Source organism: Podarcis cretensis, assembly GCF_951804945.1.
Source record: "Podarcis cretensis genome assembly, chromosome: 1".
Taxonomy (NCBI): domain Eukaryota; kingdom Metazoa; phylum Chordata; class Lepidosauria; order Squamata; family Lacertidae; genus Podarcis; species Podarcis cretensis.
In genome coordinates this window covers 111612264-111634150 of record NC_137170.1, presented here as the reverse complement: position 1 = coordinate 111634150, position 21887 = coordinate 111612264, and the positions used below count along the sequence as shown (strand labels likewise).

At 40.5% G+C, this 21887-nt stretch overlaps 1 protein-coding gene across 4 annotated transcripts in view; it reads left to right on the top strand.

Annotated features, from left to right (window-relative positions):
• COBLL1 (cordon-bleu WH2 repeat protein like 1) overlaps positions 1 to 21887 on the top strand; it is an 88380-nt gene that overhangs the window by 16436 nt on the left and 50057 nt on the right. The gene's annotated exons all lie outside the window — the stretch shown is intronic.

The window sequence follows — 21887 nt, the reverse complement described above, 5'->3', positions numbered from 1 at the left end:
TGAAGTTCTGTTGCCTATTCATCAAAGATGCCACTTTGTGTTGCAGTTTGATGTATAATTGCTTTTTGTTAGTTAGCTTTTATCAACAAGTTTCAGATAGAAAGGGGAAAAAAAGCAAAGTTACTTGCAAAATAACTATAATAATGAACATATCTAACTCAGACCTTGAATTTCAAATAGAGTTAAGTTCTCTGTAACATGCTGGCATCCCTTGCCCCCATTTTTACTCTCATCAGATTTTAACTATGGAATTAAAGGAGAGATTTTGATGACAGAATACTGCAGTACTAGTCCTGGTGAGCAAGAAGTGGCAAATATGCACCGAATTTGCCACAGCATTTCCCCTCCGGAATATTGAGGTTTCTTCTCTTTCTCTAGTACAGGTTTATAAAGTCTCAGATCAGAAGAAACCATTCATTCAATGTTCATGTCACCATCATAATTTTGAAATTCACAAAGATGAATCAATAGGTTGTCCATACTTAAACATTTAAGTATTCAAATCTAATTGATAAATGAACTCGGGGTGTGGGAATCTGGATAAGCATATATTTAAAATGAATATCAATATATATTAAAATACTATATTGAAAAGCATATATAAAAAATAACTTTTCAAATATTTTATATTAATTGATGAATCGGGAACCTAAAGAGTAATAGCTTCGTGAGCCATCAGTTTGATTACCAGATCTTTAAAATGTGTAAATTGATGCCTTATATTGATCATCCCCAAAGCATCATGAGAGTTTGCATTTTTCGTCCCGCTTTTAGGAAACTGAGATATTACTTCACTGGGCACAAATTGAATACAGTAATGTACATTTGGGTATGCACTGTATTTAAATATTTTATACTGTACCTGGTTGGCTAGGGACGCAGGTGGCGCTGTGGGTTAAAGCCTCAGCGCCTAGGACTTGCCGATCGAAAGGTCGGCGGTTCGAATCCCTGCGGCGGGGTGCGCTCCCGCTGCTCGGTCCCAGCGCCTGCCAACCTAGCAGTTCGAAAGCACCTCCGGGTGCAAGTAGATAAATAGGGACCGCTTACCAGCGGGAAGGTAAACGGCGTTTCCGTGTGCGGCTCTGGCTCGCCAGAGCAGCGATGTCACGCTGGCCACGTGACCCGGAAGTGTCTCCGGACAGCGCTGGCCCCTGGCCTCTTAAGTGAGATGGGCGCACAACCCCAGAGTCTGTCAAGACTGGCCCGTACGGGCAGGGGTACCTTTACCTTTACCTTTACCTGGTTGGCTGCTTCAGTTCTATTGTGGCCTTTTGTTTAAGATATTGCTTGCCTCTGAATTGGTGATTAAAAACTGATGTGGAAACTTGTGAAATACTTGCTGTTGGGTGTTGCTGTTGTTGAGTCATTTAGTTGTGTCCGACTCTTCGTGACCCCATGGACCAGAGCACGCCAGGCACTGCCTCCCACAGTTTGGTCAAACTCATGCTGGTAGCTTCAAGAACACTGTCCAACCATCTTGTCCTCTGTCGTCCCCTTCTCCTTGTGCCCTCCATCTTTCCCAACATCAGGGTCTTTTCCAGGGAGTCTTCTCTTCTCATGAGGTGGCCAAAGTATTGGAGCCTCAGCTTCACGATCTGTCCTTCCAGTGAGCACTCAGGCTGTTGGGTAAGCAAAGGTAGTCCTGAAATTATTTCCTCGAATCATAGAATGGTAGAATTGGAAGGTGCCACAAGAGTCTCCTCGTCCCAACAACCCACAGTGCAGGAAACTTTTCCCCAATGTGGGGCTCGAACCCACAACTCTCAAATTAAGAGTATTGTGCTCTACCAACTAACTTGACTTTCTCTGCATACTGATTTAACAGTGAGCTTCTTCAGCCCGTGAAAATGAAAGTACGGTAGTTAAACAAAAATTTAAAATGCATTGGTAAAATTAGTAGCTGACTGGTATTCTGTAAACAGCCTTAGGGGTCAATATACTGTCATCACGTCAGATACTGGTTTCCTAATTGTGCTTTTGGTGTTAGTTACACAGCTAACACCATTTGTTGTAACCTTGTTTCTGGTATGTCAAAAGTTGGCATTCTGGAAAAATTTACACTCATGTATATGAGTTTTTAAATATTTAATTTGGATAAAGCCCTTTTACATTTTTAAAACCAGACATCTGAACTTCTGATGCGAAACAGATGGCTTTATTTCAACATTTTGTTGTCACATTGCATCCACTTAGATTGTTTAGCTATGTCCTGATTTCTTTCTTTCCTTTTTTTCTTTTTTCTTTTTCTTTTTTTGCAAAAGATTGAAGATAAAATCCAGATGCTTCTCAGATAATGCCAATGGATGTTTCTTTCACTGGTATTTTAGCACAGCCTATCTTTTAGAGTTTGGTGTATTGGAAACAGTGCAGCAGATTGGCGTGACCCAGAGATTTGGAAGAAGCCAAAACATTAGGTAAAATATTTGCATTAACAGGCCACTCATTTGGGTGATTTATCAAATTATTCCCGTGGATACAAATGCTAAAGTGTCTTATTATTGAAAGGTCACCCACAAAACATGTTTAGAAATGGACCTGTTTGCTGAAGCTGGTTTTTTTAAAAAAGCAAATTGACTTATGGGATTGTATTTGGAAAAAGTGGCATGGATTACTTGCTCCAACAAAATGTATTTGTTCACATGAATCAATCCTGTATCAGTAATCAATCATCGTACTGTTCTTTGCTGCTGTCAACAGCAAGGATGATGTGGGTTAAACTAGAACCTGGTTTAGAGAAAAAACCCTTGTCACAGTTAGGTAAAGATTGTGTTTCATTGAACCTGTATATCGGTGACAACTGTGGAATGTTATTAAGAGTTTAGGAGTGGTTTTTGTTGGGTAAGCTAACATGCCCTGCTGGCCTGATTGCCAAATCATTGGCATCGCTACAGTTACTGCTTATCGTAGCTGGCTCTCAGAACAGAGATTAAAATCATGACCCAGTTTCAGTCTGTGGTCTGAGAGCAAACTATGGCCTGTTTAGCATGTCTCGTTAAATAATAGTTAACAACAAACCATGGTTAAATGTTGAATGCACAGCCTGTTGGTGCATACTGTCTCTCTAAATAAACCATGTGACATCTCTCTAAATAAACCATGTTGACCATGCACCAGCACATTGCTTGTTCACACGAAACAATAGTTTGTTTTTAACTCTGGCATAATGCCATTTGAAAACTGAGTTGGTGTGGACTGTCAGCAGTTGTTCCATATCTGGAGTGGATGGATAGAGGAATACTTTGTGGATATTTCTGTTTCTTAAAACAGGACAGCATAAGAATGGTATGCGTCCATAAATCGCTGTACAGTGACACACATAATAGTTCGGTTCCATGTGTATAATATGACCTACTCTTTGGCTTTGCGTTTTGCAGCGGGGGAGTAGCCGAGATGCAGAAATAGCAGAGAACAGTTTTTTAAAAGTGGAATTATTGGTGGACTGAGCCAAGAGAGAGGGTGACGTTGGGACGCATGTGTGTCGTGTCTTCTTTCCAGAAAATAGTTGGAAGAGAGTTTCATAGGTCCTTCTCACTGCCTAGCATTTTAATAAAAAATAAAGAAACTCTTTTATTAGTGAAATGGCAGCTCATTATATTTTTTATGGAATAGTATATTGGTTGCTTTATATGTAATGAAATTAATACTACTTAAATGCACACAAATGCAGACAAAAATTATTTTTAACTCTGGTTAGATAGTTTCTTTGGGGGGGAAGTATTCATAAATAAATGTAAAGTTCCTACATTCATCCTAATTCTTAACTGTGTGAGATAGGCGAAGCTGCTGACATGCTTAAAGCATGTACATTCTGAGCAGGCTGTCAAATTGCACTGTCCATTGGGCACACTGCCCCCTTCTTCGTTCCATTAATGTTTTTACCTGTTCGTTTCATTTCAGCTTATCCTTTGTTACCTTAGTACTGATACCTTCTATGCACATGTGTTGCTTTCTTGCAAGACTTTAGGTTTGGCTTCTTTCTTTGCCTTGAAGGATGGATGGTTCGGTGGTAAGATGAGGTGGTTGTTGTTGTTTAGTCGTTTAGTCGTGTCCGACTCTTCATGACCCCATGGACCAGAGCACGCCAGGCACGCCTGTCTTCCACTGCCTCCTGCAGTTTGGTCAAACTCATGTTAGTAGCTTCGAGAACACTGTCCAACCATTTCGTCCTCTGTTGTCCCCTTCTCCTTGTGCCCTCAATCTTTCCCAGCATCAGGGTCTTTTCCAGGGAATCTTCTCTTCTCATGAGATGGCCAAAGTATTGGAGCCTCAGCTTCACGATCTGTCCTTCCAGTGAGCACTCAGGGCTGATTTGCTTCAGAATGGATAGGTTTGATCTTCTTGCAGTCCATGGGACTCTCAAGAATCTCCTCCAGCACCATAATTCAAAAGCATCAATTCTTTGGTGATCAGACTTCTTTATGGTCCAGCTCTCACTTCCATACATCACTACTGGGAAAACCATAATTTTAACTATACAGTGGTACCTTGGGTTAAGAACTCAATTCGTTCTGAAGGTCCATTCTTAACCTGAAACTGTTCTTAACCTGAGGTACCACTTTAGCTATTGAGGCCTTCCACTGCCGCCGTGCCGCCAGAGCACGATTTCTGTTCTCATCCTGAAGCAAAGCTCTTAACCCGAGGTACTATTTCTGGGTTAGCGGACTCTGTAACCTGAAGCATCTGTAACCTGTACGGACCTTTGTCGGCAAGGTGATGTCTCTGCTTTTTAAGCTGCTGTCTAGGTTTGTCATCGCTTTTCTCGCAAAAAGCAGGCGTCTTTTAATTTCGTGACTGCTGTCACCATCTGCAGTAATCGTGAAGCCCAAGAAAGTAAACTCTCTCACTGCCTCCATTTCTTCCCCTTCTATTTGCTAGGAGGTTATGGGACCAGTGGCCATGATCTTAGTTTTTTTGATGTTGAAAGATGAGGTTATGAAGTGATAATATTTGTTCAAGGTCTTCTTTTCTCCCCAAAGAAATTAGGATAATGAATTACTGAGATATATGTAGTGGATGGAAGTGCACTTCGATTTCTCATTCACTACCCAGGCCTAATAATAGAGGAAGTGGCAAATGGTTGCGAAGAGGGGAGGGTACAATAAGTCTGTCCAAACTAATCAGAGGGTTTTGTTTTGTTTAATGGCAGAACAGAGGAGAAGGGGAGCAGATTAGATGGTGTGGCGTGGCCTCCCAACTCCACAGATCTTGTGATTTTTAGACGATATGGACATACCATTACATTAAAGGGGGGGGGAAGTGTGTTGGGGGGGGGAGTACGTTCCATGTAAGTAAAACTGAAATTAGCAGCTCAGCAACTAACACTCCCCAAAATAAAATACTTGCCATGTTGGAGGGTGAAGACTGGAAAGGATTTGTGGAAACAGTGATGCACAAAGCATGCATACTAATTACATAGCTGCATTTACAGGAGGAAAACAGGATGCTGGTTCTGTTTCTTACAGTATAAATGAAAGGATGTGTTTCTATTTATAGAAGGAAGTGTTAGACCTTTTAGTCAACTGTATTGCATTGAGTAATAGTAAGTCACCATATTTACTGAGGACATGTTCCTCCCTGGGTATTTTTTTAAAGTGTGGTCTGTGAGTTTTTCCAAAGTGTCTTACTTTCTCAACCTTTTAAAGATTACTTGCTCCTGCAATTCCTTAAAATTATAAATGAAAAGATTTGTCTAATAATGTATGTATAGGAGTTTGCTATATACATTGTCTTAAGACTTAAAATTCCACCGAAAGCGATTTTAAAACTTCGCTGTATTATCTTTTAAAATGTTTTCAGCAGGCTTTCTATTAGAAAACACACACACAAAAATTTACAATTATTAATATATTTAAAAGTAACAATGGTAAAAAGCAAAAAAACAACAATACACCCCTATGATATTGAGGATTAAGGATTAGGGAGAAATTAGGTTCAGTTTGCATTTAAAAGTAACTCCCCCTCCCCCAAATTCACCCTTCCCAAAATGATATGCAAACACAGCCATCGTTTGACATTCCATTCACACTCCTCCAGATTTTGCAATGAAATTCTGCAACCAAATTATGCGTTCACAAATTCATATACCGGGGGAGTGTCCACAAATGTGTATACCTACTTGAAAAATGAGTGTACTGGGCGAAATTGCATATAATAATGTATCGGGAGACATATGCACTAAAGGGTTGAAGATTTTTGCACATCAGAACTTTTTTTTTAAAAAAACAAACCAACGCACCTCAGACTGATGTGCAGATGTGGAGAACTGAGTTTAAGATTGGAATAATGAGAAATTGAGGGGACCTGAAACTGCTATATTGAGAACAACCTGTAGAATATTTATGCAGAGGCAACAGACTCCCATTACTTTTAGAAAAATAAAAGAAAGTGCTAGTTATTTAATCATCTCCCCTACCAGCTACAATTCTTTTCTTTTTTAAAAGAGAACTTTCTCATATTGTTTAGTCTGGTCCTTATACTAGATCTATACATGCAGCAAAAGATGGACAAGTATGCACATATTCATTGTTCCTTTTTTAAAAAAAACTCCTTGCAGGTGGAAAAGAGCACAGTCAAGTGTGGTGATGGTGGAATTTGTACTACTACCTGGTTTTTTTCTGTACTAGTTTTGCATGCAGGGTTTTTTAAAATTAAATAAAAGGGGGAATATCATAACATGAGGTTCTTCCTCCTCCAGTTTGAAGTGGGGGTGTCCATTTTGTATTAGGGTTGCTAACCAACCAGGGAGGGGGGGGGGAAATCCCTGTCCAGCAGGTTTTGTTAGCCTCTAGGCTAGTTGCCAACATTTTTACTGCATAATAAGGCAGAATTTTGGGCTTCTTTCCATAATTCTTTGAGTGCTGTGTGTGTGTTTTGAGTGGAAGGCAGCTGCATGATTTCCATTTTAATTTGCTCCAATCTCTGCTCATTATTTTTTTTACATGTTCTTCCATGAGAAGACTGCAGAACACATCTGTCTGGGACATAGGAAGCTGCCTTATATGGAGCCATACCATTGGTCCATCTAGCTCAGCAGAGTCTGCACTGACCACCGGCAGCTCACCAGGGTTCCAGAAAGGGAACATTCCCAGCTCTGCCTGGAGTTGCCTAGGATTTTACCTGGTCCCTTCTGCCTGCAAGACACATGGTCTACCATTGAACTGTGGTCTTTCCCGTCAAGGCTGTGGGCTTCCTCCATAACTTTTCCTCCCTTGCCAATCTGTGCTAGGCAAAGTGGTGAGCTGTGGTAGCTCGCATGCTTCGCATGCAGAAGGTCCCATGTTTAATCCAGCAAACCAAATGGCTCTGTTTGTAGGTGATGTGGAAGAATCTCTGCCAGTTAGAGTAGACCAGGGTTTCCCAAACTTGGGTCTCCAGCTGTTGTCGGACTACAACTCCTATCATCCCTAGCTAGCAGGGCTAGTGGTCAGGGATGATGGGAATTGCAGTCCAAAAACAACTCAAGTCTGGGAAACCCTAGAGAAGACAGTGCTAAGCTAGATGAACAAACAGCCCGACCTGGTACAAAAGCAGCTTCTTATGTTCCCAACACAGTGATGCAACTAGGAACATCACAGTTTGCTCTTGTTATTTAACCCTTGGCATCTTCAGTGTCAAGGATCAGGTGGCGAGCGATGAGAAGGTTCTCTGCCTAAGAACTTGAAGTGCTCCTAACAGTTAGAATGGATAATACAGGACTAGGTGTACCAAATACTTTCCGTGTGCATATATGTACATGGAAATAGCCCATTGCATTCTTCCAAAAAGCACCATTGTTTTGGTTCTCGAGACTCCTTGTTTGATAGCTGCACATGTGCAGACTGTCCAGTGGTGATGATGATGGGGGCATTGCCATATTTTCCGTTGTGGCCTGAGATGGGTCTTCATCCTGCTGGATCAGGAAAGCAGAATGCAAAGGATGCTTATCAGGGACTGTAGCTAGTCTAGGAGAACACATTTGTGTTCATATTTCCTTCCTGTCAGGGGAGGAAGTCCTAGGATGGTCCTTGGCCACCACTTCCCTTTGCTAAAGTTGCTCATGTCACCTCTGCCCAGGGCCGTACATCAGTCACAAGATTGGATTTGGGCCTCAGTCTGGTGCTACAAAAAACATGCTGTCTTGGTCTCAAGCCCTTTGTAGCCTGACCAGTTTGACTCATGGCTCATCTGAGTCTGCTTCATCCACCTGCCCTCCTCACTCCCTTTGCTGCAGGAAATTTAAAAAGATGGTTATAACTTTCTTTAGAGATGAAAGTAGATGAAATCTTCAAAGTACAATAGTCCTTGTGGATAAAACCTGCCAGATTATAGATATCTGGGGCATTTGTGCTGGACACATCATCATCATCATCATTAATTATTATTTTCAGGAAACTTCTATAACTTTTTTAAAAAAAAACATTTTTTGAGGCAGACATGAAAATTGCAGGCAGGATCACATAGTTTACATCGCTTACAGATTTCAAAAATACTAAGTGATTTAGAAATGCTTTTAAGCAAACAAGCAAGCTATTGTAAACGTTTATTTTAAGGGTAGTTCTCTCCGGCCATGCAATAACTTTAACAAAAAAACAAACAAACCCACGTGCAACTGAACCACGTTGTTAACAAGGCCAATCTTGTGATTGCAAAACGATAATGATTTTAACTTAATATCTTCCCGTCACTCTGTGGGCTGTGGGTGGGTTACAACAATTTAAAATTCAGCATTGAAAACAGTTTTCAAAACTTAACAATTACAAAAAAGTTCAATGATTAAAAATAGGCTTCGTCCTGAAAATATGCATCTCTGTTGTCAAAGATCAGGGTAAAGAGCCTTGGAGTTGGAAACCGTGGTTGGCAATTTAATTTATTTCTCTATTAATTTTCAAAATCTAAAACTGTATGTGCTACAGGCAAATAAGCTGTGGGAAACACCCTTTTGGCATGGACATTCAGTGGACAGAGTTTTCCACTTGAAACATCTGTGTGAGTCAGCTTTAAATAGGGATTAGAAAGAATTCTTATTCCTTTTATGATCACGCTATATTTGCATAATTTGAAGCTGCTCCTTCTCAGACATTTGGTTTGCATTTATCTGCTGTTCATCTTCAAAAACAGCATCTGCTTTAGAATACAAACTGAGCAGAACAGCAGCATATCGCATATTTAGCTTCTGGATAATGTGGCCTGAATAGCCTTTCACCATGGTGTTTAAAAATAAAAGAAAACCATATGTCCATTTAAAGTGCCATTCAAAATAAGATTTTACATTTTTTTTTTCTGTGACAGAAAATTAACGCTCGTGATTTTCTGCATACAAAATGCTACCTCCTGGCTCAAATCTCTCTCTTGAACAGCTTACCAATCATTAGTTCTGCATAAAATTTATCTTAGTTCTGGTTACAAAATAAGTGTTGTGTGTTCTTCAAAAGAACACAAGAGTTTACAACAACTGGGTTTAGTCTATTATTTCTATTCCTTCTCATCCATTTGTTATTTGCTGCAACATTTGCCAGCCCTCTCTGTAGGCTATGTCACCAGGGGCCACTATATTCTTAACTTGGTAAAATGGCTGGGGATGAGCATAGAGCTCAGTAGGGATAGCTCTTCGTATGTGGGATTGCAGGTGTAATTTCCTCATAAATGCCTGTTAAATAGGATCAGGTAACATGGCTGAAAGAGACCCTGGAGAGCTTGGGCCAACCTGAATAGAACTGGGATGGGCGTCCTGTAGCTGTCCAAAAGTTATTGAACTCCAGTTCCCATCAGCCTCAGCCAGTATAGCCAATGGACAAGGATAATGGTGGTTGTAGTGTAACAACATCTGGAGGGTCACAGGTTTCCCATCTTGGAATAGACAATACTAATGGTCTATCTCAAAACAAGTAAGTAGTTATACGCTTTCTGTTTACTTCTTGTTTCTTTGATGTTTAAGAAGTTCTGGGAATATCCGAAAGTATTTGTAGCTACATACAGCGGGTGGGGTTTGAATGAGTTTGGTTTCGGATTATAGATGTTCCCCAGGATATCAGCAGAACTCTGGGCAAATATTTAGTGAAACATTATCTGTTGTGTATAATTTCTTTAATTCCTCAGGGTTAATTTGGAAAGAGAACTTAATCAGTAAGAAACAAAAGGAATTGCACAAGATCCCAAACAATGGCTGTATTTACATATTGTGTTAAGCCATAAGTTTCGGTTGTTTATTTGAAGGATTTACTTGCTGTCCATCAGCACAGATACCATCCAGGGTGGGGCCCAGCATAAAACGAAATATAGATACACAATTGTAGAACCAGCTAATCAAAAACAGGCAGCTAAAAACACCATCACGCTTACGAACAAGTAAAATTCATGGGCAAACAAGTTTGGTTGTATCTGACTAAGCCATTCTCTGAGTTGGGCCCATTGACTTTCGTTAGTCAAGTCACTGGTTTCAGTACGTCTACCCCGAGTGTAACTTAATTAACACAACCAACAAATTTTAACTTGGTGCTGAAATGATAACAGTGTTGGCACTTATTGTGCTTGTAAGGAGAGAGCATTCTGCAAGTGGGTCACCACCATAGAGAAAGCTCCATCCCTTATCGCCACATAACAATATTCCCCTAATAGTGCAGTGTAGAAGAGATTTTCATTTGTTCACCACGACGTACACAAGCAGGAACGAGCCACTTTGAATCTTGGGCTCACTCTCCTTCGTCCATTTCTAGTCCAGTCAAGAGGATGAGTTTTGTTCTGTGAACCGCCCTGAGACCTCCGGGTATAGGGCAGTATATACAAATTCAATAAATAAAAGAAGTTTGGAAGCTTCAATTTCTGCTTCATCACAGCTTGCTGTGTTGTCTGTACAAGGGGTTGTGTTGAATCTTTAAGACAGCATTGGTACCTAGATTTAGAAGCTGGCTTGTTTGAAACTTGCTGTAGTAAAACTGTGGGGTTGTTTAAAATTGTTTTTGAATGTTATACATTACTTTGTAGTTCATATTTGTGGGCTGGGGTATTGTTTAGGGACTTGCCGGAAATTGTATTTTTTATTAGTTTGTGTTCATTTGTGTTGTTAACTGTTTTAATTATTTTTTGTTATGCAATTTGTGCTTTTTATATTGTAGCTTTTTGTTGTAACCTACAGGTAAACAAATTTAATAAATATATAAAATAAAACAAATATGAGAATTTATCACCTGACAAACTACCGTGAGGGAGCTTTCATCTGTGTTGCTTTTTGCGGTTTTGTTTGCCATGTCACAGTGCCCAGAAGCAGTTGAGTGGTGATAACTTTGGGAGCAACCATTATTTAGTCTTTAAGATGTCCTGGGTTCCCCTTCTCATGGGAATCCCCTTCCAAACCAGGCCGGAAAAAATTCTATGTGATGCACCCACACAGAGTATTAATGCCTACTGGAAATTCCACATTATTGCCAAGGGAATATGACGCACACTTAACTGTTAAAACTTCCTTTCTATTGCATGTTTTTAGTTTCTGAGCTTTCTTCCATAGGAAAGTAGTCAAACTTACAGTTTGAAAGGAGGGTAACACAGAACCCGGAGAAATATTCCTTTAAGGAAGCATTTAACGACGTATGGAAGTTATAGAACAAAATCATGAAATGGTGGGCAACAAGAGAAAGGCCTGGTATTCTTATAGTTGCCATGCAGGAATCTGATGCAATTGTCATGCAGGAAGCTCTATTTTTAGTAAGAGTCAGTGCTGTGTGATTCTGCCAAAAATAGAAATAATGTCTCAAGATTGCCCAGCATCTGGGATGGTCTTAATTGAAACAAATGGTACTCTAAAAGTGGCAAATGGCAACAAGTCACTGACAACTTGGCCTGGTGTGCCAAAATATCATGTGAACCTACGGCCTTTGTCTGCATGTTTGTTTTTACAGTTGGAAGAACGGGAGCATGATAAAGGAGTTTTGCCAGTAATGGTGTGATACAGTTAGTATTGTAACACTACTTCTGAAGATTTTCACTGTACTGATTTATCGAATCCTCTCAACAATGCAAATGAGCACAGGTTGGTTGCTAAGGGTGCTGTTGCTTGTTGGCATCTGTCTGTCTCTTGGGAGACAATGTGCACCCTTGGGGGAGAGGGCAAGCTGTTGGAAGGTTGCAGCGCTCGCTGTGGCTGTAGAGACCGATGCAGGAGAGACATATTTTGTTGCAGTTAGGGCAGAGGAAGTCATCCAGTTGTGCTGATGCAGATGGGCAATGGCATTTCTTATCCCAGTGGCCATCCCTCCTCTGGTCACTGCTATGGATACACAACTTGACTGCTTGTCTTCTGGTACTGCGGTCATCTGCAAGGGATGCCTACATGGCAGAGTTGATGTTGCCAGCCTTCATGTCACGCTTGCAGCCATCTTGGTAACACAGAGTTGGTCTGCCGACGGGCCTGGTGCCTGAAGCCAGCTCCCCATACAGTTATTGATTACAAATTCAAGTTATTGATTACAAATTCAAGTAGTTGAAGCTGGGGAGAATGCTCCTCTTTTGGTTTGAAAACCATTCACCTTCACTCCTGTGTTTGCCTCTTTTCTGGTTGGTTGGTTTTGAGAATATTCCTCACAGTCTGGGAATATATAATACATTCTATTGTTTTCAGGTTCTGTGTATACTCAGAGATATCTCTGGAGACTAATTCTCCTCTTTAGGAGATATGTAGATGTGTGTGGGCAACTGTATTTCAGAGGTACCAAGTAGTCATTCATTAATAGCATTCCAAATATTTCTTTTTGTCCTTTTTGTATTTATCTGATCTTGTGCAAATAAAAAGTATTTTATTTTAAAAGGAAGATGTTTCTGTTCTATAAACAATAAACAGAGAGCAGATGTACAGCTAAGCTCCCAAGTTCCCATGATTGTTTGTGTGCCTGCATGTGATGGAGATCAAAATTTGTGTACTGTCCAGTATTTCAGTTGGACGTGACGCAAGTAAAACTATGCGGTGGATATTTAGTTTTATGGTCTCCAGGGGATGTGAGAACAAGTCTTTCAGGTTCTGTCTTCTGTTATAATAGGAAAGCTTTTTTAATCTTTGGGGACGGATGGACACATAACCACATTGTTCATTAAAACAGCTTTGTAATATCTTAGATGTTATTTTTGATAATTGTAGGCATGAACAAGATGCTAAGTTAAACGCAAAACAAAATGTGGCTTTGCAGAGAATAGTATAATGTGAAGAGATTCTGTGATGTGTGTATTCTTACTTCCTAATATCCTAGCAAAATATAGAAGCTATTATGTAGAAGACTTTGTACGCTCTAAGAAGCAGCAATAAAGAGAAGCCTTGGACAGCCCTGGTCAGCAGTTCCCCCTCTGAACTGTTCACTGAGGGTGAAAGCTGACTTTTGTACCTCATCCCCATTTCATGTCTGTGAAGAATTCTTGGTCAATAGTCTTTAGAGAAAGAGGATATGGGAAATCTGGGGAACCAGCATTGCTCCAGGTGTTGTGGCCATATTTGAAAAATAAAAAACAACAAGTCATGTAAAGGTGCCATATGTAAGTTAGTTTCTGTGGTGCAACTGATCATCTTTAGGGAAGTTGTCAAATACAGTGGTACCTCGGGTTACATATGCTTCAGGTTACATACGCTTCAGGTTACAGACTCCGCTTACCCAGAAATATTACCTCGGGTTAAAAACTTTGCTTCAGGATGAGAACAGAAATCGTGCAGCGGCAGCAGGAAGCCCCATTAGCTAAAGTGGTGCTTCAGGTTAAGAACAGTTTCAGGTTAAGAACAGACCTCCAGAACGAATTAAGCTCTAAGGTACCACTGTACAGTAATCTGTTAGCTTCTTCAACAGGCGAAGGAATATTCTCTCTCTCTCTCTCTCTCTCTCTCTCTCTCTCTCTCCATATTCCAATTCTGTCAAATAAATATTAGGGCCGGTGCAGAATCTTTGCCCAGTTTGGAAGTGTCTATGAGCAGCTGTCTGCCACTCCTTGGGAGGAACACCCTGACAGAAATTCCATACATAAATAAAATGACATTGTTTGCCTCGTGGCCCTACCTTTTGAATTTCCTTCTATGTTCTCTCTACCTGAGTTTGGTAGGACACCCCTAAAACCCACTTTGAGAAGCCTGGTTAATTGTCGCTCACTCAGAATGGGTTTAGAAGCATATCCATATTAATTTTATCCTAGGGTGGTGATAGGAATACAGAGCACCATAATAGTTGAAGGAATTTTCAGGAAAACGTGAGGGCACAGCAAGAGGACATGGGCACATGAATACACCTGGAATTTCAGTTTAGTGCTTTTTTTGGCTTTTTTTGGTAAGGTCAGTCCTTGTAAGTTTTTCTTTTGTTTTCCTGTGCTATGCTCTCAGTATTGAAAAATACATCTTGTAAGATTGTTCAGCCCCATTTCATTGAGTTACCCTGGGAAATAATATTTTCTTTAGCATATTTATAAATGGAATTAGATCTAATATAGCATCCCTGAAGTTAGCTGGTTTTCCCCTTGACTTCACTTAGATTTGAATCAGGCCTTTAAAATCCTGGCACCAGTGATCAGGAGCTCCTGTTATTAATTTACCAGCTGATCATTGCCTCCTTAAGATGTTCTTTCCAAAAGACCTCAATTAGTAGCTGGCTGTGCAGTTTAGTCATAATGTAATCTTATAGGGTTGGGGTTTGTGTGTGTGTTTGGGGTTTTTTTTTGCCCAAGCTTTTTATTTCAACAACCTTTTTACTGGAGAGACTGAAGTTTAGTTGTGAGTTGGCAAGGCAATACAGTTAACACTGAGCTTTGGAATTTTTTGTTTGACAAAGTAGATTCTGCTTCTCAGAACGACTGCCCCCCTGGGGTAGGAAAAACTAGAAATAGTTTGCAGCTTGGTTGATGCCCTGACACATTTTAGCTCAATTACCTCATTTTTATGAAGATTTAACAGTTTAAGTAATATGCTAAAGCAAGTGTGCTCTGGTTTGTGTGTGTGTGTGTTGGGAGCAGTTGCATTCCTCTATAATTTGGAAATATTTTGGCAAAGAGTTTGGCAAAGAGTACTAAAAAACAAAACAAAAAACCTCCAGACCTAAGTTAAAAGAATGCTGTTACATTTTCAGGTGACTCTTTAAAAGAGTTATGAGTATATAATAACGTGGGGGTTTGGAATAACTCCATGAGGTTTATTTTACTACTACTACTACTTCTTTTTTGCCTTAAAAAAAGACTCCTTTTCAAATGAGTGTGGTGATTGCATCTTTTTGTGAAGCCAGAGCAAAGGAACTATTGCTGTAATATTTATGGTGTTACCCATATTGTGGCCCATTTGAAAGCAAGTTTGGTGTAGTGGTGTCTGGCTAGCGCTGAGAAGACCCAGGTACAAATGTGTGCTTAGCCACAAAGCTTGCTGTGTGATCTTGAACAAGTCAATTACTTTTACCTTAACCTACCTCACAGAGCAGTTCTGGGAATAAAATAGGGACAGGGGAACATGTGCACTACATTGAACTCTCCAATGAAAATAGGGACATCCATGATATTATTATTATTATTATTATTATTATTAATAATAATAATAATTTTGATACACCAGCCATCTGACTGGGTTGCCCCAGTCACTGGGCAGCTACACACACACACACACACACACACACACACACAAATTCCCTATACAGGGCTGCCTTCAGATGTCTTCTAAAGGTTGTATAATTACTTATCTCCTTGGCTTGGTCAGTTAACTCCTTACCCTCCAACATTTCTCCGATGAAAATAGGGACGTCCTAAGGAAAAGCAGTGATCAAATCATAAACTGGGGCGGCTTCTATAAATCTGGGACTGGCTCTGAAAAATAGGGGCAGTTGAAGGGTCTGATATAAGTGTGAAAAACCTGCAGCTTGGAAAGAAGAAAGAAACTTAAGGCCTGAGGTAGGCCAGAGCCCTCTTAGGATTAGCTCCTGCGAAAGTGCCTGGAGTTGCATAGGTAAAGACTATTTCTCCAGCTGCGACTTTTCCGACCACAATGAGTCAAGAGAAGGCAAAAAAAAACTCCTGGTGGGAGTTATCCTCCTTAAACCAACAGAGGTCAGACGTGACAACTCTGGTCACAGTTATACATGCCTAGGCATTATTATTTGCTTATGAATCACTTTCCACGTGAGCGAAACATGCTACTATTATCCATAATGCTTTCCTATGTCAGGCTGCCTTTGAAAAGTTTCCGGAGCAATGCAAATGCAACCCACTAGGTGGCAGCATAGCTAGATGCTGGTTTAAATATATTTGTTTCCTTTTTAAACAAATCTATATTAAGTTTCTGTATAGTTTTATTTGGCCAGCAAGATGTCTTGTATGCAGGTTTAATTTTGTGGTTCTAGGTGTTCCAAGCCACCTTTGGGGTTATTTTAGCCAATTAAAATATTAACTAACATGGGGGTGTGTGTGGAATCCCTAAAATTGGTCTAAAATCAAATTTAAACCAGTTGTTGATACATTTCTTTGAAAGCCTGATAAACTGAGGAGTATCAGTCAGTTATTTGTGATCTCATAAATAAACTATATTTATAAAGAGTCTAGTTCATCCTCTTTTTCAGGGGTCTTTATGGAGAGATTCTTTTGGTTTAATTGTGAGCTCCCATGTTAAACAAGAGATTTTGTACCAGAATCTCAAGAAATAAATATGCCCAATTAGGTATAAGGCACAGAGTTAGTTTACTGATATATAACGTGTAGTCTGGATGGGTTTGCTTTGTTGTTGTTCTGTTAAAATTTTAATAATAGTTGCAGCAGCAGCAGCAGCAACAACAACAACAACTGATGATAGTCACCATATACACCAAAACAGAGGAGACCGAAGGTCCAACACCTCATTTTGTCATGAAGCTAAATCACCCCTTCTCCAAATAACCTACCTCACAGGATCGTTGTGAGGAACAAATGAGGTTGGAAGTGGGAACCATGCATGCAGCTTGCAGGGTGAGGGAAAAGTAGGATAGAAATGTATACTAGAAATACTAATTGATAGACTTTCTACCCATCAGAAATATATGGATTAGGAACAGCAACTGAGCAACCTCTGAATGCCTGTCCTCAGGGGGACAACAGCAGGAGAGTGCTGTTATACTCATGCCTACAGAATGAGCTGTGAAAACAGGATGCTTTGACTAGACAGACCTTTGGTCTGATTCAGCAGAGCTCTTCTTACAGGGTGCAGAGACAGAATTGACATAAACCTTGTTTGCTGATGTGTGTGAATATGCTTGCAACCGAATACAAAGTCATAACTGTATATCTTTGGGCTTGTGGTGAAAACTCTTGAGGCATCTGAAGATGATCTTTGGTCTGTAGCAGTGACTACAAGAATCTGGGCCACGAGACACCCGGGAGCAAGGAAGCAGCGTTCATCAGAGCTCGCCCTTTAGTCTTTAATTTGTCTCTTTGCCATGCTACTAGGAGGCAAACGAGATGAAAGAAGCCAGGCGGTGCCTTAACCATACCTGAGGCAGTTTAATAAGGCAAAGAAAAGGTGTTTGTCCAAAATACATCATAATCTCAATGGATTGCTCCGAACTTCCAAAAACCAGGCATTTGTGTAATGAAAAACATTAGGCGACGTCTAAGATTACCAAGATGTCAACTATACTAACTCTTCCTGTAATGGGTGGAAATTGTTAAAACAATTTTGCTGAGGTTTTGCTGAGTTCTGGGGTTTTTAAGTTGGTATGGCCTCACTTGTAATGTTAGTATTTTGAAAAATACTGTACGAGCACTCCAGCGAATTCAGGCTGTCGGTTAATGTGGGCCTCTAGCAATATCAGCCAATCAAACACCGACCTGTCAATTCTCGTCCCTCCCTACTTGCACAGCTACTGCTGCTGCTCTCCTCCAACTGGGAAACAAAACACCACACTTGGATGCCTGAGGTTGCTTGCCTTCTATCCCAGGCACCTATCTGTGGGGTGCTTTGTTTTTCAGCCGAAGGAGATGGATGCTGGGCAGGCAAGCTGCCAAGTCAAGAGAAGAATTAGGAAGATTTTTGGGAGACTGTATACCAACTTGCCACATGCCCTTTCTGTGTTTAAACTCTCATTTCCTTCTGGTTATCTGTGCTGTGATGCAGGGGGTCCAGAAACAAATCTTTTCCAGTGCTTTCCCATTTTTTTTCCTTTGAAAAGTTTATTTTACACTTGCCCTGATGCATTTCACAATATCCTTCTTGGAGCCAACTCTTTCTGCTACTCTCTGGTACCTTTTCAAAGGACTATGTCAGATCACACAGAGAACCCCTCTCCCACATAGGAAATGCACAGTGTACCATGTGATAGTTAAGGATGTTATTTTTCCCCTCCATAAAAATTCTAGCACTTCAGGCTGAGTGCCTTTTGAGCATGTGCTGTTGGCTCTGTTTTGTGGCACTAATACAGTCGTGTGTACTATACTGTACACTAGCAGGAGCTGAGTAAACCTCCTGGAGTATTCCTGGTAAGTGTCTTTTGGTTACCAAGAGTTAGTGATGATATCTTCTGTGTCCTTCCTTACGATGCATACTGAGCTGAGATCTGGAAACTTGCATGAGTGAAATTTCCTTACACAATCAGAGCTCAAATAAATTAAAGATTTCCTTCAATTCCAAATTGTCCAAGTGACATCCCATTCAATAAACTCCAAGCTTTCTGCTGAATTTTAGAGAAGTAACAAACGTGGATTAGTATACACACAGGTCCCGCTTTTACCAGGAAATTGTTCGTTAGGCGAGCATTCATATAACGCTGCAGATTTCCATTATTTCCTACAGGAATATTTCTGATCTCCAGTAACACCATGGTTTCATCCTAAAATGGCTGCAGCCAACCAGCAAAAGAGAAATTGAAAAACAAACAAACTGGTTTGTCTAATCTCTCTCCATGGTTTCTTCCTGAAAGTGACTGCTGTTGACCAGCAAACCACAAAAGTAAGGAAGTGGGCAATCTCTGACTGTTAGGATATCGGAATCAGCTGTGTAGTGAGGTTTGGTCATAATTCTTTGTTTGGATAACTGAATTTGTGGATAACAAGTGTCTTCTTATGAAAACTTTTTATATCAGTCGTTCACTAACTGAAGCCACTGGCATTGGCTCAACCCCTTCCTGTGTGAATGCATTCTACACCTTGATCTTGGTGCCGGTGCGTGTTTCAAAAGGAATGTTGCCCATTATTCTGGTTTTGATAGAGTAAGGCAGCAGGCAATGGAGGCTGGTTGATTAGGACAAATAGGGCACTGCCACCTCAACCTTGGCCCGCCGTCAGTCAGCCAGCCAGCCCTTACATGTCGCCCTTCTTGTTTACATCCAGTCCCAGGGCTGGCACTGGCTGTGAGCTTCCTCCTTCTTAGTCTCACTGTTGTCCTTAGTAGAGAAGGATGGGGACAGAACAAGAACTAGTCAGTTCTGCTTTCTCAGTGACTCTGGCGCCATCTGCTATTAGCTTCCCTGCCTTCTGCCCCACCAGTTCCAGTGGGTACCAGATGGCAGGTGATCTTTCTCCAGATTTGTTGCCTGTTGATGGCCTTTCGGTCGATCTTGCTGAGCTTGCTCTGCTGTCTCCTTTCTGTGCTAAGTCTATTGTGCTCCACCATCTTAATTACTCTGGTTGGACTGGCTTTCTACCTTCTTTCCCTACTCAAATAAAAATTCCTGTGCTGAGAATATATTTCTTTTTGCTGTAAAGGTATCTTCCTCCTCCTAAGCAGGTCTCTCGCTATCCTTGCCTGTTTGCTGCTTTATGTCTACTTTAAAGCTTTCATCCTTCCACCCTCGACTTTTTCTTGCCCTCGTTTCCTGCCTTTTGCTCTCTGTGCAGGCTCATATGCTTGCAGTCGCCTTGGTCCTCTACTCTCACTCTTGATTTCCAGTATTTTGTTCTGTGAGCTTGGAACAGCATCCATGTCCATCAAGCCAACTCCCTACACAGGCTTCCAGCTATGTAGAGGACTGGTTCAAGCGTTAACCCTGGTTGAGAAGCTGAACACTTTTAGGGGCGGTATTCCTGTTTGCAAATCATGCCCCTCTTCCGAGGTGGCAAATTTCCCCCCTCCTAACGAGTGAGATTTTTTTCATGGGAGAACTTTTTAATAAACAACTCCCCAAGGTGGAAATATCTGAGATGGTTCCGAGTTAAGTTTGAAACAAAAGGTGGTGACTTTTAACAATGCTGCAAATATTTGAAATTCCTTTATGATTCCAGGCCTTTATTCCATTCCACCTTTCTAATGCCTACCCCCTCCTGTTCGTTCTTTTAATAGAGGTACCCAGAATTGAAATTGGGAACATCTGCATCCACATGCGTAAATTCTGTCCCCTCCACAGTTTACTCGCCCGAGTAAAGGGATGATTGAATGCATTTGTTCCCCAAAGCCTTTCCTGGGCTGCTATCTCTTTGGTATTTTGTGCCTCCTGCCTGCTCAATACACCTTTGTTCACGGTGCTTCTTTCTGTATCCAGCGCCCGTTGGTTCCAAGAAAAACCTCCAACAGTAGAAGCAGTTGATTGAACACTCAGATTCCTTCAGCACAGGGATTTATGGGCTACTTCGATGCTATTGTCAAGGTATTTAGATGCATACTTAATCTCATGCAAGTAGAGGTTTCCGTAGCAGGAAGTAGATCTTTCCATTAATAGCAGTTCCCAATGTTTTAAACTTTCAATTGCAACCCATCAGGTTGCACTGATTTGTTTTATTCTGTATGCACTACCAGAAAATATTTAGGCTGCTTAATGCAGTTTCTGGAATTAGCTGAAGCAGACATGTCAGGATTACTGACGATCCAAATCTGTAAATGTATTATCTAGGTTGTTTTGGTCCAGCAGTGGGATTATAAATAGGAAGGCTTAATGATGTAATTAGCTGAAGAGCAATGGATGAGGCGAGATGGTCAGTTCGTCTATATGTATGCTTTAGGGGTTTATATTGAGGTGGCGTTGAAGAATCAACATGTGTCGAGTTTGGGGTAAGCTGAACATTCAGGGTATTGTGATAAATATATTTAACTTGTTAAAAAAAAGGAAAAAAGAGGCATTCTGCGTTAAGAAGATTGGGTACACTAAAATTCCAGTGTTTTAAAGCTAGTGTTGATAATGCAGACTGATTTATGTGAGTATACTGTATATCCTAGTAGCTGGAGAGGTCTGGTATCACAGGTTATGAAGTTTATATAGTCAGTATCGATAGTTGTCAGTGTCTCTGTTTAATCTATTCTTTGTTATGGCTTAATGCTATCTTGTAACCATGCTTGAGGTGAGTTTATGTTTACATGACAAAAGAAACTTGATATTCAAAGTGTTGGCTGGTTTTTGTATTATTTATTTTGCAACCTTTGAAGCTCTGCTTTAAAAACGCAAAATCTTAGTCATTCTTTATTGGTTGTGGATATTTTAAATATCATATTGCAGACATCTCAGCCGTGGGCTGCAGTCCATGATTCATCCGTGGGATTCAGAGGTTCATAACTGCCTGCCTGGATTATAGCTGTGAACTACAAATAAATTTATTCTAATATTCCCCAATGCTGAAGTCTGATTTGCTCGTTTTATATTTGGATTAATTTAACTTGCTGAGGCTGCTTTTAAAAATGCTACTGGCTACTTCTATGTGATGTTTCTTAGTTTTTCAATTATACAAATATTGAGCTTTATGTATCTTTTACACTTTGAAAGGAACATTAAGAACAGCTGGAAAACTGGCAGCAAAACTGCATGTGTGCTTACTTAAAAATAAGTTACTTTTAAATCAGTGGTACTTGCTCTTAGGCATCTGTCTGTGTGTAAGATTGCAGACTTATTTAAAGTGCTTCCACATTAGGTGTTCAGAACTGCGATTCTTTGTTCACTCTCTCTTCATGGAGTACCTAGAAAACACCACCTTCATTGTCGTTCTGTATTTTCCCTGTGGTTATTTTGTCTTTTCTTAGGCTACAG